Here is a 22,572-nt window from a genome sequence, read left to right as displayed (position 1 = left end):
ACGGCAGGGTGGCTGTCCTTGCCAGCTGGCCAATCACCCTTGGGTGCATTTTTATAGCCAAGGGGATTAAGCATATGGCGTTTCGGTACCTCCCTCACTTCCTGCCCCTGCCAGACATACTGGAGCCAAAGGCGGGCTTCACTTGTGAAACTAGCCAAAGACAAAACAAAGGGCCAAACTTGGTTTGGCGCGTAGAGTAAATCTAAAGAAGGACCTTTCTGACAAATGGCAAAAAAAAAAAAAAGACTGGGCAATTTTGACGAAATGGGCACCCATGGGTGCCTTACTGTGGCTGTGATCGATGCCCGCTGCAAAAACAAAAAACACAGTGGTATTAAAAAGTAAATCACTGCCACCAGCCATTAATTGTAGAAAGTCTTTTTTACATGAGAAACTAGAGAAAGTGGATACTAACCCCTCCGGCACCCTATGGTAAAATAGTGTGTGATGGGTATATAAAGTTACAAAATGTAAGTAAAGTCAATTTCACTTTACTGCTCTTGGAAACAGTAGTTTCACAAAGAGACGGTATTTAATCCTTTGGGAAATCTAAGAGACTTCTCTATGACACTGGACTGAAGGTGCTGTGTGTCAAAATGTAAAGATGATGCATATGGAGTTTGTCAGACTGCAAAGTTAAAAGAAACACAGGGTCCAAATCACAATGAAAATACATGAGAGTGAGAAAAAGGGCCCACTCTCTCCAGGTTAGAAATTAAAAGACCTGAAGTCCAGCAAAAGGTAGAAGGGAATTAGCACATTTTTGAGAATTCTCCCTAACACAGAAGGTAGGTCCATGTTCAATAAATATCTGATTATAAAACCCTAATAATGATGATCCTTCGCTTTAGGACACTCTAAACCCACTTTCTTATTCTAAAAGGAATAAACGCCTTATTAGAGATAATACACAAGTCCTGAGAAAGACAACCGGTAGCAATGGTGCAAGGTTAACTTCAAGTTAATAAAGACTCTCACAGTGGTAGCTGGAAGAGCAGCACAGTCTTTGGTCCCATTTTGGAAATGGGTTGTATTAAAGAACAGAAGTACAGCTTACAGAAATATCAGCAAACAAGGACCAGTGGTGCCTGAAAAATGGCAGCCTGCTAGCTGATCATCCAACGTATGATGTATCCTAAATAAAAGCAGAACCCTCACCCCCTTTTTCCAGCACACTATGAACGCCAAAAAGCATTGGATATTGTGTACTACGCTTTTAAATCAGGTAAGGAATCTGGAAAAACAAGCTCCTCCATGTGACAACGATGGGTTGTCACCTGTTATCAATACTCAAACCATACACTAGACCTGGAACACTAACTTCTGCTGCACGTAATAATGTCAGTCAGGCACACCACCAATAACACGGCCTGCTTTGATGCTGTACCTTCAGGTTCACTGAATAAAAGTCCTTGCGTCTAGGATATAATCATAATTCTGATAGAAAAGAATTGGATATAACTGCACATCGAGAAGGTATTAACGATGAGCAATTGCAGACTGAATTAGACAAAGTGATGACCCTAGACCTGCAATCGCTTGGTTTGAAATCGGCCAACTCAACACTGATGATACTCATAAACCGGGAAAGATACGGCCAAGCTTTGTAAACAAAACTAACTTTCACACTAGATTGAAATTGTATCGCGGAGAACTCAAGCTCTGAACCTCAAAAATAGGGAGAAATAGTTGCCTCAGCAGGCACTGGAAGTTAATTCAGAAACAGGGGAACTCCTCCAATTGCACAGATACTCACATACCAATATGCTGACTCTCTCCTCTGCACCAACAAACAATAGAACGCAGCTTCCCCCACGTCAAAATCGGCCTAGTTGCATACAATCTCACACAAGCACCACCTAAGCCAGAATGCAGCTAACACCCCAGCTTTCTCCCACACTCGCCAATGAATGCGCTGCTGGGGCAGCTTCTGTGTTCACCAATGTACGATTGCCAGTCACCGCCTACCTGTGGTAACCTTTGTTGGAACAATCTTTCTTCAATCACGCGAGGTGTTCCTGAAGGGTATGCACCACAGAAGTCTGCATATTTTCTTCATTTGGAGTTTTCTTCTGGAACAGTGTGCTGTGCAACGCTGACCCGAAAAGTGACCTTTGTGCCTTTTAGCGACTTTCCCTCCATATTTGCAGTCCCAAAACGTTTTGCGTTTGCCCTGACTTTGTACAGGTAAGTGTAGCCTTCAGTTTCACTCCCCTGGCCTTTTGCTCATTTTTTGTAAGGGGAAACTGATCAGTACTTCAGGCTATTAATGAGCAATTAGGATTCCCGCCCTTTTTACCTTTTGGTATCTTGTTAACAGTGCACACAGCATCGTGCAGTGGAGATATTTTTCTATCACCATAGTCTTTTACACTAAGGATATTTGATTACTTGTATGTCCTTAAATACAAGCTGGTGGCAGCAATAAAATTTCTGCCTATTTTTAGTGTGCACGTTTGCATTTACCGTTCATGGCTACAGTTAGTAGATTTTCGATTTTATGCAAAATCTCCTCTTCAAGCGAGTCCCGCAGCACTTTTTGCTGGACTACTGGATTTTTGGTCTTTTCCCCATGAGTGAGTGGGAACCTTTTTCTACACTCACTTTACCTTATCTTTTGGGATACTTTGCATTTCTTTTTATACATTTTTCTTGGAGTTCTACTTTCCTCCAAGTTTCTTGGCATCTGTCTTTTGCATCACAGCACTCTGTGCAGTGCTGCTGGGAGCCCCTTGGACTTCTCTTTACTTTATAGGGGATATTTGTATCCTTCCTATCTTTCCTACTGTGAGATCTTCACACCACAGTCTTATGTGTAGTGCTAATTCTACATAGTAATCCATTTCTCACTTGTCCTGTAACTTTTTTGTTACAGTGACAAGCTAAACTGAATGGCTCTTGGCAGTGGTTTCATTCGACCTACTTTTGTGTACATTTATCTCCCATGATGTAATCACAGCCGTGGTAGTGCACAGAACGGTCACCATTGACCCATTAGTACTGCTTGTCCCACCTGAGAATCAGACCTAGAGTGAGTATCTAGGAAATAGTGTTTTGTAAAGGTGTGTACAGAACTCCAGGTTGCCCCTTTGCAAATGGACTCTAGAGGAACATTGGCAATGAAAGCTATGGAAGCCCCTGTGCCCCAAGTAGTGTGCTCTAGGAGGGCAGATCTCTCTTGGCATGAGTGTAGCAGAGTGATGCAATTGACAATCCACCTTGAGATAGCTGACTTAAGAGACAGGATCCCTTTTCTCTACCAGCTGCCACAGAAACAAAAAACTGGTTTGTCTTCCTTAGGGGTTTAGTTCTTTCCAGGTAGTACATGACTACGCTGTGCACATCCAGTGTGTGTAGGCTTCTCTCCGCCACGTTAGTGGGGTTCTGGAAGAAAGTTGGCAGTTCTATTGACTAGTTCACATGGAACTTAGAAATAAATGTGGGCGCAAACTAAGGGCGAGTGCGCGGAACCACCTTATCTCTGTGGAATGTAACAAAAGGGTCTAAAATTGAAAGGGCCTGCAGTTCACTGACTCTTCTTATAGAATTGACTGCCACTAGGAAGGCAGACTTGTAAAAAAGATTTGAGACTTGCCTTATGTAAAGGCTCAAAAGGAGACCCATAAGTCTGGTTAATAGCACATTTAGATCCCATCCGGGAGCCGGGTTAGAAATGGGGGGTGGGGGGTTAATTATTTTAACCCCCTCCATGAAAGCCTTGATAACTGGGATCTTCCACCACAACACCTTCTGTTGGGAAGTGGTGTAGGCTGACAGCGCAGCTAAGTGAACCTTGAGGGAATTAAAGACTAGACCTGAGTCTAGTAAGTGAGTTAGGTATAACACAATATGAGTAGGCGAGAAGTCAATAGGATTCATGCCCTTGGAATAGCACCAGATGACAAATCGTTTCCACTTATTGGAGTAGCAATGTCTGGTGTTGGGCTTTCTTGCTTCCCTAAATATATCCATGTGTCTCTGAGGAAGTTGGAGATGCCCGAACTGTATGACCTCAGGAGCCAGGCAGATAAGTTGAGAGTCTGCGGGCATGTATGAAGTGTTTCCCCCTTGTCGTGATATAGCATGTTGTATGGGCAAGGCAGTCGCATTGGAGGAGAGAGAGACATCTCCATCAGATGGGAGAACCAGAGTTGGCGTGCCCACATCGGGGCCACCAATATCATGGTGACTGGTTCCTGGTGCATCCTGTGCACAATCCTGTTGAATAGGGTAGTCGGGGGGTGTTAGACAAAGTTGGTATGCAGTACCCTCTGGGAACACAACAAACAACTGACTACAGGTTAAGGAAACCCAACCTTTGGTATAAGCTTGTACTACGAAGTTTTGGTAGCATGTTGAGCAGCCAGACTCATCTCAAGAGGTGTCAATGTGAGCTACAGGGGAGTTACACAGAGATTCACAGTGACATGTATTCAAATAAACTCTTACACTCAAGGCTTCTTGAATAAACAATTAATTTATCAGTCAGTTAGAATAACCTTCTTCAGAAGGGAGCAATATAATAGCAACACACAAATGCACTTCAATACTGTACACTCTTATTTTCTAAATCAGTAAGGATCCTTTTGGAATGGCCCACAGACACAACCTACACCCTCAGGTGACTTCAATAGCTAGGGTGCTGGAGACATTAATATCTTACTGTTTGCATTTAGAATACTGTTATTAGTTGGTAAAAGGAAAAGGTTATTAGAACAAGAGACCACAAATATTCTAAGCAGGCAAATACTTTTGGGCCAAAGTCAATGGGCAAACGTCTTATATAGGATGAAGCACTTCTGGTAAGTAGGAAAGTCTTTGCACAATCTTTTAGAAGTCTTTGAAGATAAGAAGAATCAAATGTAGGGCCTCAAGCCGTTAAGACTTGTGAGTAGTAGCAGATGCAGGCAACTCTACAGCAAGAGGTAAGTTCTCTCAGACTTTTTACAGTACATTTGAATTGAAGAAAAGATGCAGGAGAGGACTTCTGTTCCTGTGCAGCTCTGCAGATCTCACTGTTCCTGGGTCTCAGTCATGGGGATAAGAAGGAGGACTTCTGGAGACTCCTGCACTGCAATGGGACGGTCACTGCTAGCACCCGGCAATCTTCCAAATCAGTTGCTGTGCAGTGTTTCAGATCATCGCGTCTACCGCAAATAGCAACACTGCGGTTCCTGGCAGTCGAGATGGACTTTCTTTGCTTCTGTGGTCCCGCACTCTGTTGAGGGTGCACAGACTCGGTCAGTCCTGCTTCCTAGAATCCAGAGGATCTTGATGGAGCTCTAGGCCAGCTTAAAAGCAACGTACACAATCTGGTGCTCCTCTCCATGGCTATACGGTTTCCAGCAGCAACTCTGAGGAATTTCAACCAGCTCCAAGAGAATGTCCAGCTGGCTTACTTTGGAGTTGATTGGTCCCACCAACTCAAGGGGAGAAGTCGTCCTTGCAGGGGCTTCTCTGTCGATACAAATTTGGAGTTTCAGTACAGCAGCAGGGCTTTATCGGGCAAACCAACGGTACAGGAGTTGCAGCAGGCGTCTTCAGGTTCTTCTTCAGTTCCTTCGTCCAGTGGTCGACTGCATTCCAAGCCAAAAGCCTCGCCTTTTATTCAGTTCTCACCAATTCATTCCAGCCTAGCTGTCAGTCACCAAGCAGGGTGGCTGTCCTTGCCGGACATTCAGCCGGCCAATCACCACAGCGTGCATTTGGGTCTCCTAGGAGACTAAGAACAGGAAGTTTCAGGCACCTCCCTCACTTCCTGCCTACCCCAGACACCCTGGAGCAAGAGGAGGGCTTCACTCATGAATCCCGCAAAAGGCAAAATGAACAATGGGACCAGACCTGGTTTGGGGCGCAGAGTAAATCTCAAGAAGGACCTTTCCACAAAGAAATGGCAAAAAAAAGAAGACCGGGCCATTTTGACAAAAATGCCACCCTTGGGTTCTTTACTGCAGATGCGAATGCAAACAGCAGTAAATGCCCACCACTGTAGTTAAAACGAAACCACTGCCACCAGCCACTCAGTGAGAAAAGGGTAACATGAAAACTTTTACATAAGAAGCTAGACAAAGGGTACACTAGGTAACCCCTCCACCACCCTATTGTAAGATGGTATGCGTTGGGTCTAGAAAGTTACAACTGTAATTAAAGTAAATTTCACTTTACTAACCTGGGAAACAGTATTTTATCCCAGAGAAGGTATTTAAACCTTTGGGAAATCTGAAAGAAACATCTTGGGTTTGAGAGCCTATTTCGAAATGTTCTTTGACAGTTTTGACAGCCCTGTAGAGTGAGTGCCGCCTTGCTTGTTCAGGTAGTCCATGGTTATGGTTCTGTCTGTGAGGATAAGAACTGTCTTTCCCTGCAACTGTGTCTGAAAGGTCTTCAGGTCCTTGAATACCGCTCCAATAGGTTTATGGTTGGATGCTGGGGGCCAAACGCTGTGCGCCGTCTGTTTAAGGAGGTGAGAACCACACCCCGTGAGGGATGCGTCCGCCGGGAGTGGCTTCTACTGCAGGGGTGGTGAAGGTTTTCCCCTTCAAGAGGTTTTCGCTCGATCACCACTGCAGAGCGAGAACGAGGGCTGCCGAGACAACCACTAGATCGGCCCATTGTCCGCTGGCCTGACCCCATTGGCTGTTGAGCCACTCTTGCATGAGGCGCATACGCAAACGTGCGTGAGGAACCAAGCAAATCTAGGATGCCATCACCCCTTACAGTCACATGGCCTTGTATACCGTCACCTCTCGACTGGTTACATCCTGAGGGATCTGAAACAGCATGCTTTGAACCCTCTCGTTGGAGGGGAAGATGAGGCTGTCTTCTGTCCGATTTAGAGCCCTCAGAAACTGCTCGACTTGACTGGGGTCTAGGCTGGATTTCTTCTCGTTTATGGTGAATCCCAGGCTGAATAGGAGGTCTATCTTCTTCTGAGTGTTCAACAGGCACGTAGGAGTCCCCTGTTGAGCCAGTCATCGAGGTAAGGATAAACTGGGATGGATTGCCTGCGCTGGTGTGCTGCTGCCACTGCCAGCACCTTTGTAAATACCTTTGGGGCTGAGGCAATGCCAAAGGGAAGGAACTTGAACTGATACGGTTTGTCCTTTTATCTTGAACCTTCTGTATTTCCTGTGTGCCAGCAACATTGAAATATGAAATTATGCATCTTTCATGTCCAATGTTGCCACGTCATCCCTCTGCGTTAGTAGAGGAATTACCTCTTGTAAGGTTACCGTTCAAAACATTTGTGGTCTGGCAAATTTGTTCGCTGGGCCCAAGTCTAGCACAGGGCACATGGTGACATCCTTTTTGGGTACAAGGAAGTACACTGAATAAATACCCTTGTTTACCTGTAAAACGGGGACAACTTCGATTGCGCCCTTTTCCTGCAGGATCTCGACCTCTTGCAGCAGGATCTTCAGGTGTTAGGTGCCTGCATCTTGGAGGTCTGTATCGAGGTGGTCGGCTGAACTCTATGCAATAACCGTGGGTTACGGTCTTGAACACCCACTGGTCTGTGGTTATCCCATCCCATGCGCGCAGGAATGATGTTATAAGTCCCACGACCAAGGAGGCATGGGAGGGGACCCGGACTTGAGAGTCATTTCTCACCAGAGGCCGGGGAGACTCTGGGGGTGGCGTTGCGACCCCTTCCCACCCCACAGAGTTGTCCTCTGGGTGGATAAGGGTTTGTGGAGGCATAGCCTTGTCTTGAGGACCAATTGTTGCCCGAGCCATACTGGTTGTGTGGTGACCAGGAATAGGACTGGCCACGAAAGGAGCGGCGAGAACTTCCCCCTCTCTGTTGAAAGGGTCTTTGAGTAATCTGGTCCAAAGACTTCAAGGTCTCCTGTTCCTTTTTGGCTGTTTTCAGTGGCTCATCAATGGCCTTGCCAAATAAGAGTCTTCCACAGGTTGGTCGATAAAGGACACCTGTGTCTCTGGTTTGATACCGAGATCTTCAACCAAGCGTGGCGTTTTAAAAGGGTACCCAGGGCCAAGGTTCTCCCTGCCGTCACAGCAGCATCCAAAGTGTTCTTGAGGATGTTGTGGTTTAGCCGCTTACCCTATGAAACAATTGAAAGCAGACGAGAACACACTGGTTCAAGAACCTCTTGAAGGCCTTCCTGTATTAGGTTCCATTAGACGTCAGAATAGATGGCAAACAGTGTGGTGTTGTTGGCTATGCAGGTAAATTATGCTGCCGCAGTAGTGACTCTCTTCCCAAGAGCATACAGTTCTTTACGTTCTTTGTCCAGCTGAGCCTCTCCCGTGGACAAGGGGACCACTGCCCTTTTTCTTGTAGTCATATCCACAAGAGAATCTGGGATGGCATGACCATATAGGGTTTCAGTGGGTGAGTGGTGAAGTAGTTTTCCACCCGAGGGTCTACAGCCCTAGTCTGAGTGGGCCGTCAATAATGAAGGGGTGATGCGCCTTTTGATGGAATGGAGTACAGGGGTAGCCTGGCTGGCAGGAGGCTTCTCCTTTAATATTTCTTCACGAAGTCTGAATCTAACACCGCCTCTTGCGTGGCTATTTGGAAGTATTCTGCTGCCTTCTTCAGAATGGCGTTTAACGCCATCTGATCGACAGGCGAAGACTAAGGAGGAGAGGAGGGAGGGTCCATACATATGGTATCAGGGTCCGGGTTATGGGTGGGTGATAGCCAGGGTGGGTCATCCCTCTGCTGGTCACCCTCCCCAATCTTGAGTCTGATCAGTTGTATCCATAAAGGGATAATTTTCCTGCAAGTAAGGAGCAAGGGGCTCTTCCTGGTCTGTAACGTCAAAAACCTCAGCCTCCTCATGAAGAGGGTAGGATATCCTCCCAAATTTGGACACTGCAGGATAAAGGTAGTCCTCCGTAGGTCTCTTAGGGGTGAACCTCTCAGAAGAGTCCACAAATCTAGTCAACCTGTCCATGCACCCTTCAAATCTTTCTCTGGTCCATGGAAGAGAGCCAGGTGGGTCTAGAGTGGGAAAGGACTCCTCCTGGGATTCCCCTAGCCTAGAACGCCAAGATTCATCAAGGAGGCTCTTAGAGAAGGACTGGGGGCTTTATGAATAATCCTCCAGCCCTTCCGGGTGTTAAGACTTGTCTTTTGACATGTCTTTAGACCGGTCATTGTTTACTGGCCACCGAAACAATCTTAGCGCGACTCTCACTAATGCTCGGCTTTACTGCGAGGGGTTTAGGCTGTTTAGACTGTTGCGCTAAAGATTGACACAACCCGAGCTTTAAGCGTCATCGCGCTCATATGAGGCGTCTCGACAGCCTTGTGGGTTTTGGTGCTGGTGCCCTTAATTGTAGACTGCCCGGACACATGCCGCTTATGCGGTTGTGGGGAGGACTGCCGATCACGCAAATCGGTGGGTATAGTCGAGGAACTCGATGTACTCGTTGGCACTTGGTCCGCTTCAACGGATCTGCCGAGCCGGTATCGTGGGTTATGGGTTTAGACTTATGGGAATCGTGTGTGTCCCTGTCACCGGGGTGTACCTTCCCCATAGCAGGAATATCATTGTGCCTGGTGGAAACGGGGATGGACCTCGTGGAGCGCGAGCTCTCCAATGTAACGTATGTAAGGTCAATGGCAGCTAGATCGGAGTCATGGCCACTGCTTAGCTCCACATCACTCTGTGGCTGCTGGTGCAGCTGGGGAGCTTGCCTCTGCCTGTGACATGGCATAGGCCGCCCACCGCTTTCACTCGACGCTCCTTGATCGTCTTAAAATGCAGGAGTTGGCAGTATTCACAGGACGCCTTGTCATGATTGAGGGGAAGACACTTATTGCACCGCCGGTGCTCGTCTTTTCAGGGATATTTTCCCTTACAGAAAGGGCAACATCTAAATGGTGTCCTGTCCTTAGCTTAGGTGCGTGAAAGTGACGGTTAGACCGAAAGGGTAAAGAGAGGGGAGAAGGAAAGGCATTCTTGAAAAGAATAGAGGCCCCCAGACTCCACTCTTATTACTGTATAGGCCCGCCAGAAGGCCTGGCCACGCAGTCGGCAGCGCTGACCGGAGCATATGCTGTCGAAGGTTGTTCTTTTCTCTTTCGTCAGCGGTAAGTCAACAACTGAAGGGGGTCAATAATCAAACGACCAAAGGTCGGGAAATATAACAATTTTGCAATATGTAGGATCTCTGCATAAGGCAACCAGCTAGCTGGGCGGAAAAAAAAAACAATCTGAGGGACCTCAACGCGTGAGGGATTTTGGGTACACTACATGTCACATATGGGATAGTGTTAAAGGCACGCCCATGTCGGCATCTCCTTACGATCCTCGAAAGACAAGACGCAATACTATGCGGTTACCACTACATGTCGGACTATATGCACAGCATGTGATTCTAAGCAGATTAACAAGTATCAGAAATATGTTTATTATATTAAAACCAGAATCACTTTAAATACTTTAGACGTCGTTAGGAAAGATGGTATGAAGTACCCTGTGGGAGACTGCACCAACCTTTTTCTCTTGGCAATAGTTAACCCAACTGGACCGTCCGAACTGAATGAATCATTCTTTATCTCATCATAGCCTGATGCGCAACATGCTGCGCTGTCCCTTTCCCACTGCCTATCTATTTATGCCTTCACCCTACCTATACTTGTGCATAAACAGCTGTGCCATCATCTGAATAGACCACATTCATATCCGATTGTTAATGCATAAGCCTGCTGCCTGATCTGAACATGTCTACACCGAGCAAGCGGGCCATAACTGACTTTGCAACACCCACATCTGAGTAGCCTTACATCCATACCCGTTTGGCCCATGGATATACTTGAAACAGCCTAATTGCCAACCCTGATACAGGTGTTGCCTGTATATATGCTCATGTACACTCTTAAGTAGCCCTTACCCACGCCCGAGTAGACTATGCTTACTTGCCTACATCGATGTTTATGTCTATGATATAGGCCTATGTATATGCCTACGCCGAGCGGCCCATGTCTTTGCCTGAGCAGCCTATGTTTTTGCCTAAGTAGCCTATGTATATGCCTGCGCCTGAGTAGCCTATGGTTTTGACTGAGCAGCCTATGTCTGTGCCCAAGTAGCCTATATCTATGCCTAGCAACCTGTGCCTTTGTCCGACTAGCGACTACCGGATAACCTATGCCCCGACTACCTATATCCACGCTTAGCCTCACTTGACTAGCCTACAACTCAGCAGCCCACTTCCATGTTTGAATAGCCTATATTTTGAACAGCCTTTACCAGACTAGCATACAAATACCTTAATAAGACCCACGCCTTACCAGCCTACCCCTCCCAGCACACACAGGTTACGCCCGACTAGCCCCCTTTACTGCACCTCTCAGTCCAGAACTAAGCCCTCTAGCATGACATGGATACCACTCCCACTACTGATCCTACCTATAATTTACAAGCTAACCACAACTATGCCACGCATTAAGCACCAACCCTGTCTGCTTAATGACAGAAATAATAGACTCTGTGCCAGACTAACTAGTCTTTATGAGCCAAGATCTAACTTCAACTACCAATTTAACGATAACGATGCCATGCATCAGAAATCCCACGTTAGACCAGCCTATGAGACTATGCCTAAAACCTTGTTCCATGTCTCTCACAGTCCCTCTAACAGGATAACAACTGTCCAACCCAAACTCGATCACATCAAACCCCAGGAGTTAAAAAATACTGCCACCATAACTGGTGCTCTAATCAATGCAAGATCCCTTGTGGCACATGCCACTGAAATAGCAGACCGGTTATCCACAGATAACCTCGACTTCCTTGAAGTCACTGAATCTTGGCTGCATGATGCATCACACCCTGCCCTTTCATTGGCAATCCCTGAGAATTACCAAATATTTAGAACAGACAGACCTAACTCTAAGAGGAGGTGGCCTAGCCATCATAGCAAAAGCCAATCTTGATATGAAACTCCTGCCTCCACCACCAGTTAAGTCCTGTGAATTACTTATGGCTAAATTGCCCATCTCCAACTACCATACCCTAACCATCTTCCCGATATATAAACCCCCAGGTTCTATGGACAACTTCGAAAGAGAACAAGTGCAGCTTTCTTGCCAATAATGCGAAAGACTCCTTGCAATTACTAATTCTAGGAGATTTTGACCTGGGATTTAATGATCCTGAAGATGAACATGCCCAGGCACTAGCCACAACCCTATCAGAACATGGACTCTACCAAAAAGTCCTTGTACCAATTCACACTAAAGGGAGGACTCTTGACGTCGGGTGGCCGACTTGAACTGTGAGACTAAGATCACTAAAGTAACCCAACAATCCTGGACTGACCATCACCCGATTGATTTCTCACCAACATTAGATACACAAGCAGCTAAAGATACTATTATGGCTCCACCTCTTCCAACCAGAAATAAAATAAATATCACGCCAGATAAATTACTCCCCCTTATCCTTCCATCCCTGAACTCTCTACCAAGCAACGCCGACCCCACTCTTCTCGTTGAAGTGTTTAACAAGACCATGTCTAAAGCCTGCGCAAAAGCAAACAATGAGTACACCTTAATTTGTGGTTGTCCCCTCACCTGAAAGACCTTAGACTACAGAAAAGAAAATTAGAAACCCTATGGCACCACACCCCATCAGAGTAAAACAAGACACCATTGACCAACTTTGCTAATAATTACAAAAAAGAAATAGTACGCACCAAAAAAGACCTCTACAACGCAAGAATTTCTAATGCCAGCTCTAACACCAAGTAACGCCTCCTGATCCTTCGGGAATTGGAATCCCCTAGTCCTCCATCAGACACTGTACCGAAGGATAAATTATGGTGCACCAGCACTCAGAATGTGCTAACAAAATATTCACACTTCAAACCAAGATTGCCAATAAAAAAGCCGCTCTACAACATACCGCAACTCCCTATCCCCTCACCCTCCCCCCCCCCCCCCACACCCCAAGAGCCCACCGGCTGTCCTGAACCTTTCAGCTTCACCAAAGTCTCTATTCTGGATACAGAAAAAAATAATTCTATCCTTGAAACCATCCAACTGTCAGGGGGACAACAGCCCTGCCCAAATAATTAAAGATGCAGACATATCACCCTTTATCACTAAATTGATCAATGCCTCCTTCACAACTACCACCGTCCCAGACAACTTAAAACAGTCATAAGTACGCCCTTTGTTAATAAAACAAACTCTGGACCCATCAATTCCTACCAATTATAGGCTAATTACTACAGCGCGCTTCCTCCTGAAAATCATTGACAGAGTTGCATATTTGCAAATTCAGAAATACCTGGAAACCAACCACCTTCTTGGCTCACGTCAATCCGGCTTTAGGCCTAAAAACGGCACTTGACTTAAAAATGCAAATTGATGAACTTAGGGACCAAGGGAAAACCGCCATGTTACTCCTCTTGGACTTGTACGTGGCATTCGACCTGGTGGACCATGGAGTACTGTGTACACACCTGGCAACGGCAGCACACTTTTCCACAGGCGCTATAGCATGGGTTCAGTCCTTCCTTGATAATAGAATGATGCAAGTTTTCTCCCCTTCGGCATCCGCTGACCCTATCCAAACTACATGCGGTGTTCCACAGGGCTCCTGGGTATCGCTAACTATGTATAACATATTTACCAAGCCTCTATTTGACAAATTGGACAAATGACACTCAATCCTCATTCCCCTTTCGGGCAATTTTGACAAAGAAACGGCCTTGGTAAATAAAATATACCTCCTCATTCAGGCATGGATGGCATCCCATGGCCTCTGCCAGAATGACAAAACAGAAATCCTGATTCTTGGATCAACCTCTAGCTTAAAAAAACAGAATCGTAACTACTCCGCCTTCAACATAGATGGAAATATCATTAAGGTAGCCAAGGAAGTTAAAACCCTAGGGTTTTACCTTGATTCCACCCTTACCTTAAAGAAACCGGTGAATTCCATGGCGTCATGAACAGCCTACACCTACAAACTCAGAGCATGCAAGCCATTCCTTTCCAAAAACAAGCTGTAACATCCTTGCGAAAGCCCTAATAATGTCAAAATTGGATTACTGCAATGCCCTATAGTTAGGGGCCAACAAGAACATCCTGGACAAAATACAAATCTTACAAAATAATGCCCTTAGAATGGCCCTGAACATCCCGAACAGGGAACATGTCTCCAAAATCAGAAGGGAACACCACTGGCTAAAGATTAACGATAGAATCTTACTCAAAACTATTTCCCTGACCTATAAATGCCTAGACACAGCACCACCATACCTTACAGAGAGAATGGTTAGGAGAACATCTACCTGCCCCACTAGAACTGCCAACGCCTTTTGACTTGAGATACCCAAATTCAAGTTGAAGTAATCTGGAGGTATTTGTTTCCTGGTGAAAGCTGCCCAATCCAGGAACGCCCTACCCCTAGCACTGAGAGTTGACCAATCCTACCTGAGCTTCAGACGCAATACATCGAACTGGTTGTGTTCTAATGACATCTGACCTACTTCGGCCCATCAGCATTGTATGTACCTGTATAGACTTATTACAATATATCATACTAATTGTCTCTCCTTATCTTCACTCATGCTATTTTAAGTACTTCTCTGGGCAACTATAGCCTATGTAACAAGTTTAAAGTATTCATATACCATGTTGCGCCCAGTTACCTACGGGTTCGGTGTGCCCTACAAATCAATAAGCAAACAATCAAACCTTCGGTATAAGCATGTACTACACAGGTTAGTAGAGTGACTGAGCAGCCAGAGGGGTCAATGTGAGCAGTATGGTTGTTACAGAGATTCAAAGTGGCAAGTATCAAAATAAAAATTTACACTCAAGGTTTCTTGTTTAACCATTATTAATTTATTTAACAGTCAGTTGAATAGGCCTTCTTTAGAAGGGAGCAATATATCAGCAACACAAAAATACACTTCAAAATTACTCAGTTTCTTTAAATCAGTAAATACCCATCTAGCATGACACACAGATTCTTCCCACACCCTGAGGCGACTTAAATAACTAGGACACTGGACATTAATATATCACTGGTACATTTAGAGCAATACTGAGGTGGTGTTAAATAAGGAGAAGATAAGGGAATAAAACAATGGTTAACAAATATTCTTTGGCATGCAAGTACTTTTTGAACCCTCCAATGCAAAGTAAATTAACCCTCTCCTGGGGGAAAGGTGAAACACAAAGTCAGCGGTAAGAAGACACTTTCAGGGGGCCAGAACAGCCAATGTTAGTTGAGCAAAAGTCTAGGTGAGCTGAAGCACTTCTTGCAGGTAGGTATAAAGTATTAAACCATGTTTAAGAAGTTTTGTTTAAAATATGAAATCACTGTAGGGCCACAAGCTGGGAGGCTTGTGAGCGGCAAAGCTGAAAGCAACTCTGCAAGGGCAACCTAGACAAGTCTCAACTGATAACTAGCAGGGCTACACAACAAGTGGTAAGTCCTCTTCGTTTGACAGGATCTTTGGTTAGAAGACAAACTGCTTCCAGCTGGCTTCTGTTCCTGTATAGATCTGCAGATCCTGTTGTTCCTGGGCCTCAGTTGTGGGAAGAAGAGGGAGGGTGTCTGGGGACTCCTGCACTACGAATGGATGGTCGGCGGGAGCAATGCGCAAACATCAGATCAGCAGCACTTAGCGGTTTCAGCTTCTTACAGCTCTCGCAAACATCACCACCACGATGCTCAGATACCACTTTGGACTTTGAAACGAGATGCTCGATTCTGGTGTTCCTCTCCCTGGCAATCGGTTGCTGCAGCAGCAAAAGTACAGCCATCTCCAAGAGGATGTTCAGACTAGTTCGCTTTGGGGTCGATTGGTCCCACCAACCCAAGGGGAGAAGTCATCCGTTGCAGGGCTTCTCTAGTCGAGGCGAATCTGGAGCTTCAGCAATGCAGCAGGGCTTCACTGGGCAAACCAACGGCCCAGTCGCTGCAGCAAGAGTCGCTTTCAAGTTCTTCTTCGGATTCCTGCATTCCAAGCAAAAAGTCTTGCCTTTTATGCAGGTGTCCTCCATTCATTAATTCGTAGCCTAGCTGTAAATCACACAGCAGAGTGGCTGTCCTCCGAGGAATGGCCTCTGGCCAATCACCTTTGGGTGCATTCGTGTAACCAAGGAGAGCAAGTACAGGGAGTTTCGGGCACATCCCTCGCTTTCTGCCCTTCCAGACACACTGGAGCTAAAGGCGGGCTTCACCAGTGAATCCCACCAAAGACAAAAAGAACAAAGCAACCAAAAATGGTTTGGCATGCAGAGTAAATCACAAGAAGGACCTTTCCAACAAGAAATGTTGAAAAAAGAAGACCAGGGCAATTTTGAAGAAATTGGCACCAAATGGGTGCCTTACTGCAGCTGCAATTGCAGACCGCGGAAGAAACACACAATGGTAGAAAAAAGTAAACCACTGCCACCAGCCATTAATTGTAGAAAGGGTAACAATCTTACATGGGAAACTAGGGTATACTAATAATCCCTCCAGCACCCTATTGTAAGATAGTGTGTGCTGGGTCTAGAAAGATACACAATGCAAGTAAAGTCCATTTCACTTCACTGCTCTCTGAAACAGTAGTTTCACCAAGAGATGGTATTTAAAACTTTGGGAAATCTGAGACTTCCCTCTGCCACTGCACAGAAGGTGCTGTGTGTCACAATGTAAATATTATGCCTATGGAGTTTGTCAGACATCAAAGTCAAAAGAAACACAGAGTTCAAATCACAGCAAAATAGGAGAGAGTGGAGAAAGACCAATTCTCTCCAGGTTAGAAATTAAAAGTTCCTAAAGTCCAGCAAAAACGGCTGGGGGTCTTTAAGGTAGAAGGGAAATAGCACATTCTTGAGAATTCTCCCTAACAGACGTTTACGATAGAACACTTAGGAATATTATATAATAACTTCAAAGAGCACCTTCACCCTTTTTGTTTGTTTGCGGTTACATTTGTTGCAACGTTAGAAAGGGAAAAGACAAGGTTAACGTATTACGGTAAACGCGCACTCATGCGGTTTTCAACAGGTCATACAGTAATGCATTTACTATGCAAACACATACGGAAAGTCACTTAAAAGGGAAGAAAATAAGCGGCAAGTCCAACAGGAGCTTAGTTCAAGGTTCTAGAGATGGGTTTTTTGCCTGCCAAGCCTTTGAAGTCCAAAAAACGCAAACCTAGCTAAAGGCAGCTCGGAGAGGGTTTGAAGTCTTGACAAACAGCAAATAATTAAGCGTTCCTGCAGATTTCCTCCAGTGTCTAAAGTTATTGAAGCAGTAAGTTAGTAACTAACAAATGAGACCTAAAAACAGACTTGAGAAGGGGACACAAGTAGTGATGGAGTCAGAGGTAAGAGGGGGTTGCCCTGGACACCTCTAGGTGCACTCCAATGCTTTTGAGCGACTACTTGGAATAAGGCAAGCAATACCTTTTTCCCCCCAACAGTGCCTTTAGTTTGAAGGAAGTGTTCATGCTGGCTTCTCCGCAATATGGCAGCTCTGAACCTGACCTCCGGATTCCTTGCTCCGGTGACAAAAGGCAGGACAATGGATGGTGTCTAAGCAGCAGTCTCGAGGGAGGACTTGTAGCACGACCATCAGCAACTCCTGGGTTCCCTCTGCGGTTTTGGCACATTTTCAGCTTCACCAACAAAGGACACGAATCGCTGGGTCAATCTTCGCTTCATGCAGTCCCACACTCTGGTGGGGGGGGCGAGTTGGATCGGATCTCTGGTGTGTCCTCATGGGTTCAGCAAAGATTTGGATGGATTCTGCCCTTCCATCATGATGATGCACTCGAAAAGGGCAGAAGGTCTCCTGGTATTGGGAGTCGGCAGCTCTGGAAGCTCCAAGGACGTCAGGAGATGGCTTGCTTCAAAGTTCATCTTGGGGCCTGTTATTCTCAACAGCCAAAGAGAAGGAGTCGTCTTCTTCACAGCTCCTCTGTTGCATAGAAAACAGGGTCAGGACAGCAGAGGTCACTTCACGTTTTTGCAAAGGGTCTGCGGGTGTCTCTGGTCGTCATCTTCTCTGGTTACATCCGATACCTGTGGTCGACTTGCTTTACACTCCAGAAGCCTCACCTTTTATACAGTTCCAGCACACACTCCTCTGCAATCTCTCTCAGCAATTTACAGAAAGGGGCATTTGGCTGTCCAATCAGGACAGCCAGGCGCCCTGTGGGAGCTGGACCTATTCAAGCACTCTGGTAGACAAAGGACAGGGGGGTGGAATTCCCCTTCCCCACTTCCCGCCTAGGCTCCAGAGTGTCTGGGCAGGCAGGGATACCTGTGGGTTCCTGCCAAAGGAAACACACACAGACATACACAGCCCCCCCCTTCCCACAATGGTACAAAGGCTAATAAAGAACAACCATGCTAGTAACGGGTATAAAATAAGGGAGGCCCAAGGTTGGTACTTGGGTGCCTCCGTTATGCACTACCGAGGCTATGGACAAAGCCTGCGATATAAAAAACACACAATAGTTGGTAGACCACTTCCACTGCCACCAGCCATTACTGGGGGATTTTCTAGGTGACTCCGGAGAGGAGGGGGATACTAAGTATCCCTTTGGCACACTACTGAAGGTGGCACGTGCCAATCTCTCAAAATATATCTTTCTATCCTTAAGAACTGTAGTTACTTGAGGATATAGACAAATAAGCTTAAAGGAGGACCCAAAGGGTCCCCAGCAACAATACCCATAAGGAGCTGTGCGCTGCAGTAGTAAAACACAGATGCCTTTAAGAGCTGTGGAGCAGACAGACTCCATAGTACAGGTATTATACAAAGAATAGACTTCCAAAAGACAGAGCCCATAAGAATGAATGAGTGGAAAAAGGCTCCACTTATTCAGGGTTGGAAGTAAAAGGTCCAGAAGTGTAGCAAAAAGTGCTGGGGCTCTCAATAGGAGAGAGGATGAAGCACACAAATGATCCAACACTTACTTTGAATATTTCTTTTTAATTGTTACATTATTAGTAAATAAGTTATTATATACAACATTTAATAAACAATTGATTTCACCAAAATTCTCAATATAAAACCTTATTAAAATACCTATATTTATCAAATACATAAATGCCAAGCACATCATCCCCAACAAAAAACACTAGCTTCTTAAAATCATTCATAGTTTCGTTGTTCGGATCAAAAATCTCATTTAACAAGATTTCACCTTGTTTTATCATATTCAATAATTTATAAAAAAATTTGCAGCAACAACTTTACGACAGCTAAAATCAGTGACATCCGAGTACCTGACATGAATCTATGCCAGAATCTGGTTGTGATTACCTCTTAGGTAGAATTTACATATGAAGAGAAGACTTTAATTACATCTTTTAGAAGTACTGGACAATCCTAATTCTGTGATCTACACAATCTGCGGTTTCTTAGTTCTTTAGATATTTGTAGCATTGGGACCATCACCTCTAAAGTTGGGTGACAATTTAATCTGAATTTCAAGTAGTAGTCTCGAAAAGCTGAAGAGGGAAATTCTCAAATATGGCCAGAGTTGAAAACTGGGAAGAATATCTGTAAATCATTCATATCCCAGATCCTATGCCTTCTTTTTATTGATTTTTTCAGAGCCCATTCTGAAATTGATTTGCCTAGATCCATCTTCCTCAAAGTTGATTTTGTACAAAATCGTTTAGGAAAATATTCTTCATATTCTTTTTTCAAAACATTGTGCCTTTATGACCATACAGAAGCAATAAAACATAATAAAATATCTCAAATGTACAAAATGACATTTAGTCATATATAATCTCTTAAAATAATCTTTAAGAAGCAACAGAGAAAGAATTCAAGGAGGAAGACAATAGAAATAAATAAAGATAAAGAGTAGAGTAAAAACAAAAAGCAAAACAAGAACCCTAGAACACGATCAAATATTGAAGCATTAAGATCATTGAATGCATCCCATATCCTCCCGTATTTATCAAGCTGATCTTTTTCCATGTACAGAAGTTTTGCAAATATACCAGTTCCCAAACATTTCAAGATTTTCAAAAAGAGTGAAACTTTTGAAAACATACTGAGACCACCATGATTGTGTGCCTAACTCTAATCTAATGACACTAATTGGAACAAATTTGGGAAGGGACAGAACTTCCCTCAGCATCAGACCTTCTAATCGGTAACAACTGTCTATTCATCACAACACTGAGTTCAAAACCATACAATAGGCAAAACTTTTAACGTGAAGAACTCAATGAGAGGAGTCAAGGGGAAGGCACACACATCTCTTAACCAGCTTAATCATAGAGGTGCATGCTCTTCATTTGACATCTAATCTGCCTCTTCTCATCGTCTGGCTGTTTTAGAGTTAAATAACAAGCCCAAACAGATGAAAGTTTCTATCTCTGCTCCTCTGACATTTCCAATGGACCAACTGAACGATTTCTTCTTCATCCTATTAAATCTTATTATCTCAGATTTGTGCAGATTCAAAGTCAACCCATTTCACCCTAAATAGCCTGCAACACAATTAAGTGAACGCTGCAGACCAGCTGGCATAGAATCTAACAGCAGCAGGTCATCAGCATACGCTATACAGCTTACACTTTTCCCAATTAGAAGTCTCCTTCCATAAATCACATAAAGATTAAAGACAGTGGCGGTCAAGACGCTGCTCTGAATAATACCTCTATTCACAGGGATTCATCTTGACAACTCGCCTTCTCCACTCAACCTTAGCTTGGCAGAATTTTCTGCATAGAACTTGCTGAATGCCCCATTTCAATAATTTTTTCCACAAAATGGCATGACCAACATTACCAAATGCAGTAGATAGGACTACGGACGACACATTCTCTTTCCGACCCCCTCCCTGAGTGTGCCAGACAATACAGTCACATGAATCCACTAAGACGTACGCATTCCCCTTCTATATCCCATCTGTAAGGGGTAATGCATCTGTGCTGCTTCTGCCGATTTAGTCAGATCTTTTATGACTAAATTTGCTAAGATCTTTGACGAAATGTCAATCAGCGATATGGGTCTATTGTTTAAGGAGTGTTCTCTTACGCCTTTTTTAAAAATGGTATGATGGCTTGATTCCATGACTCATGTAGCTTCCTTTTGCCGACTACTTGTGTGAATAACCATAATAGAATGTCCGCCCAAAGACCTTATTTCTTACCCAGTCAGGACCTGAAGCTCTGGAAGATGTTAACCTTTGAATTCTAAACTATTTCCTCCTTGTCGAATGTGTACTCCTAATTAGGGTACCAATTAGGGCGCAACTTTCATCCAAGTATTTCTCTTAAAAGTATTCTCTCCATGTTTTTTCTGATATTCCTTTTCATGGTTTCTTTAGTTGACTTATCTTGTTTACCATTTAATTTACCCCACAAAGACCTTGAGTTAACATGTAGAATCTCATCTAATGTCTCTTGGTTGGCTTTAATATACTTTTGAAGTCTAATATTTCAGAGCCAAGACTTAAAGATATGTTTGATCGCTAGAATTTCAGTCTTGTTACAACCTCTACTTATTATCGATTTATTTACTTGCTTTATGCTAGATCTTAGTGCACGTTTCTTAATACTAATTTCTGTCATGTGTATTCTTCATCTTCTTTATCTCGGGGAACACATATTTCCCCCATCATCAATTGACTTCCTCCAATATTCTATTACTCCGTTCACCTTTACACAGTTGCTATTGAAATTAGACACCATTACCTGCCTCATTTATTATTAATGAATCAACACACTTTGGAATTTCCAACTTCCGGTGTAAATAGGGTTTAGTTATTGACACAGTCAGCAACGCATGATCACTTTTGTATGATAAAAAAAGATCTTGTATTGGCTGTAACAATATTTGCTGCATATATGCAATCAAAGGTTGATTTTGCTGACACAACAAGCCACGTAGGGCGAGTTTTACTACATCGTTCAAACACTGAATTAATCTGGCAAATTCCCCCATCTTGCTAGAAAATGAGACCACAAAATCCCATCTCTGCAATTTTTCCATTGTGCAAAACCATGTACATTGGTTAAAAATCACATGGTTTCCTCAATTTCTAACCCTTCTGCTTCAATTAGTGGGCATAAATTAAGGACTCCATCTTAACCCCATCAAAGACACGCTTTGAGCGCAGCAAGCCTTTTGTAATATTATGTAAGCATTCAAGAATTCTTCCAACATCTCTCCCTCCAAAAACCTTATGACCACGTGTATTCCATCATAAGTTCAACTCAATGTCATATACCGATTTAGTTGGAGGGAATGCTTTTAAGGAGGGATGCAAGTAAGGCCCAACTCGATTGATCCAATTTGATAGTAACCTGCCTCCCTCCATTTTCATCTTCCATACATTGTATCTGGAATGTATCTGCCATATCATTTGAGGTACATCCCCACCATTAATTTGAGTTTTTTCATGATAACAATCGTAACCCCTTTTTCGAAAACTCAGTTTGACTGTTTAGAACATTTCTAAACAGTAGAAAGTGAAAAAGGACCTCACATTTATCCAACTTTTTCCAAACGCTTATTTTTCTATAGCTCTGATATATTTTGATGAAATAATTTTCCATTCTGGTATAACGGGCAGGAGTGATAAGATTGTTGTGCTGTTTAATGGAAT

At 44.2% G+C, this 22,572-nt stretch overlaps 1 protein-coding gene across 3 annotated transcripts in view; it reads right to left on the bottom strand.

Annotated features, from left to right (window-relative positions):
- Positions 1-22,572, bottom strand: part of USP19 (ubiquitin specific peptidase 19) — a 1,845,650-nt gene that overhangs the window by 1,553,424 nt on the left and 269,654 nt on the right. The window lies entirely within an intron of this gene.

This window comes from Ambystoma mexicanum, chromosome 2p, assembly GCF_040938575.1.
Source record: "Ambystoma mexicanum isolate Mex_15411 chromosome 2p, UKY_AmexF1_1, whole genome shotgun sequence".
Classification (NCBI taxonomy): domain Eukaryota; kingdom Metazoa; phylum Chordata; class Amphibia; order Caudata; family Ambystomatidae; genus Ambystoma; species Ambystoma mexicanum.
This window is presented reverse-complemented; position numbering and strand designations above follow the sequence as displayed.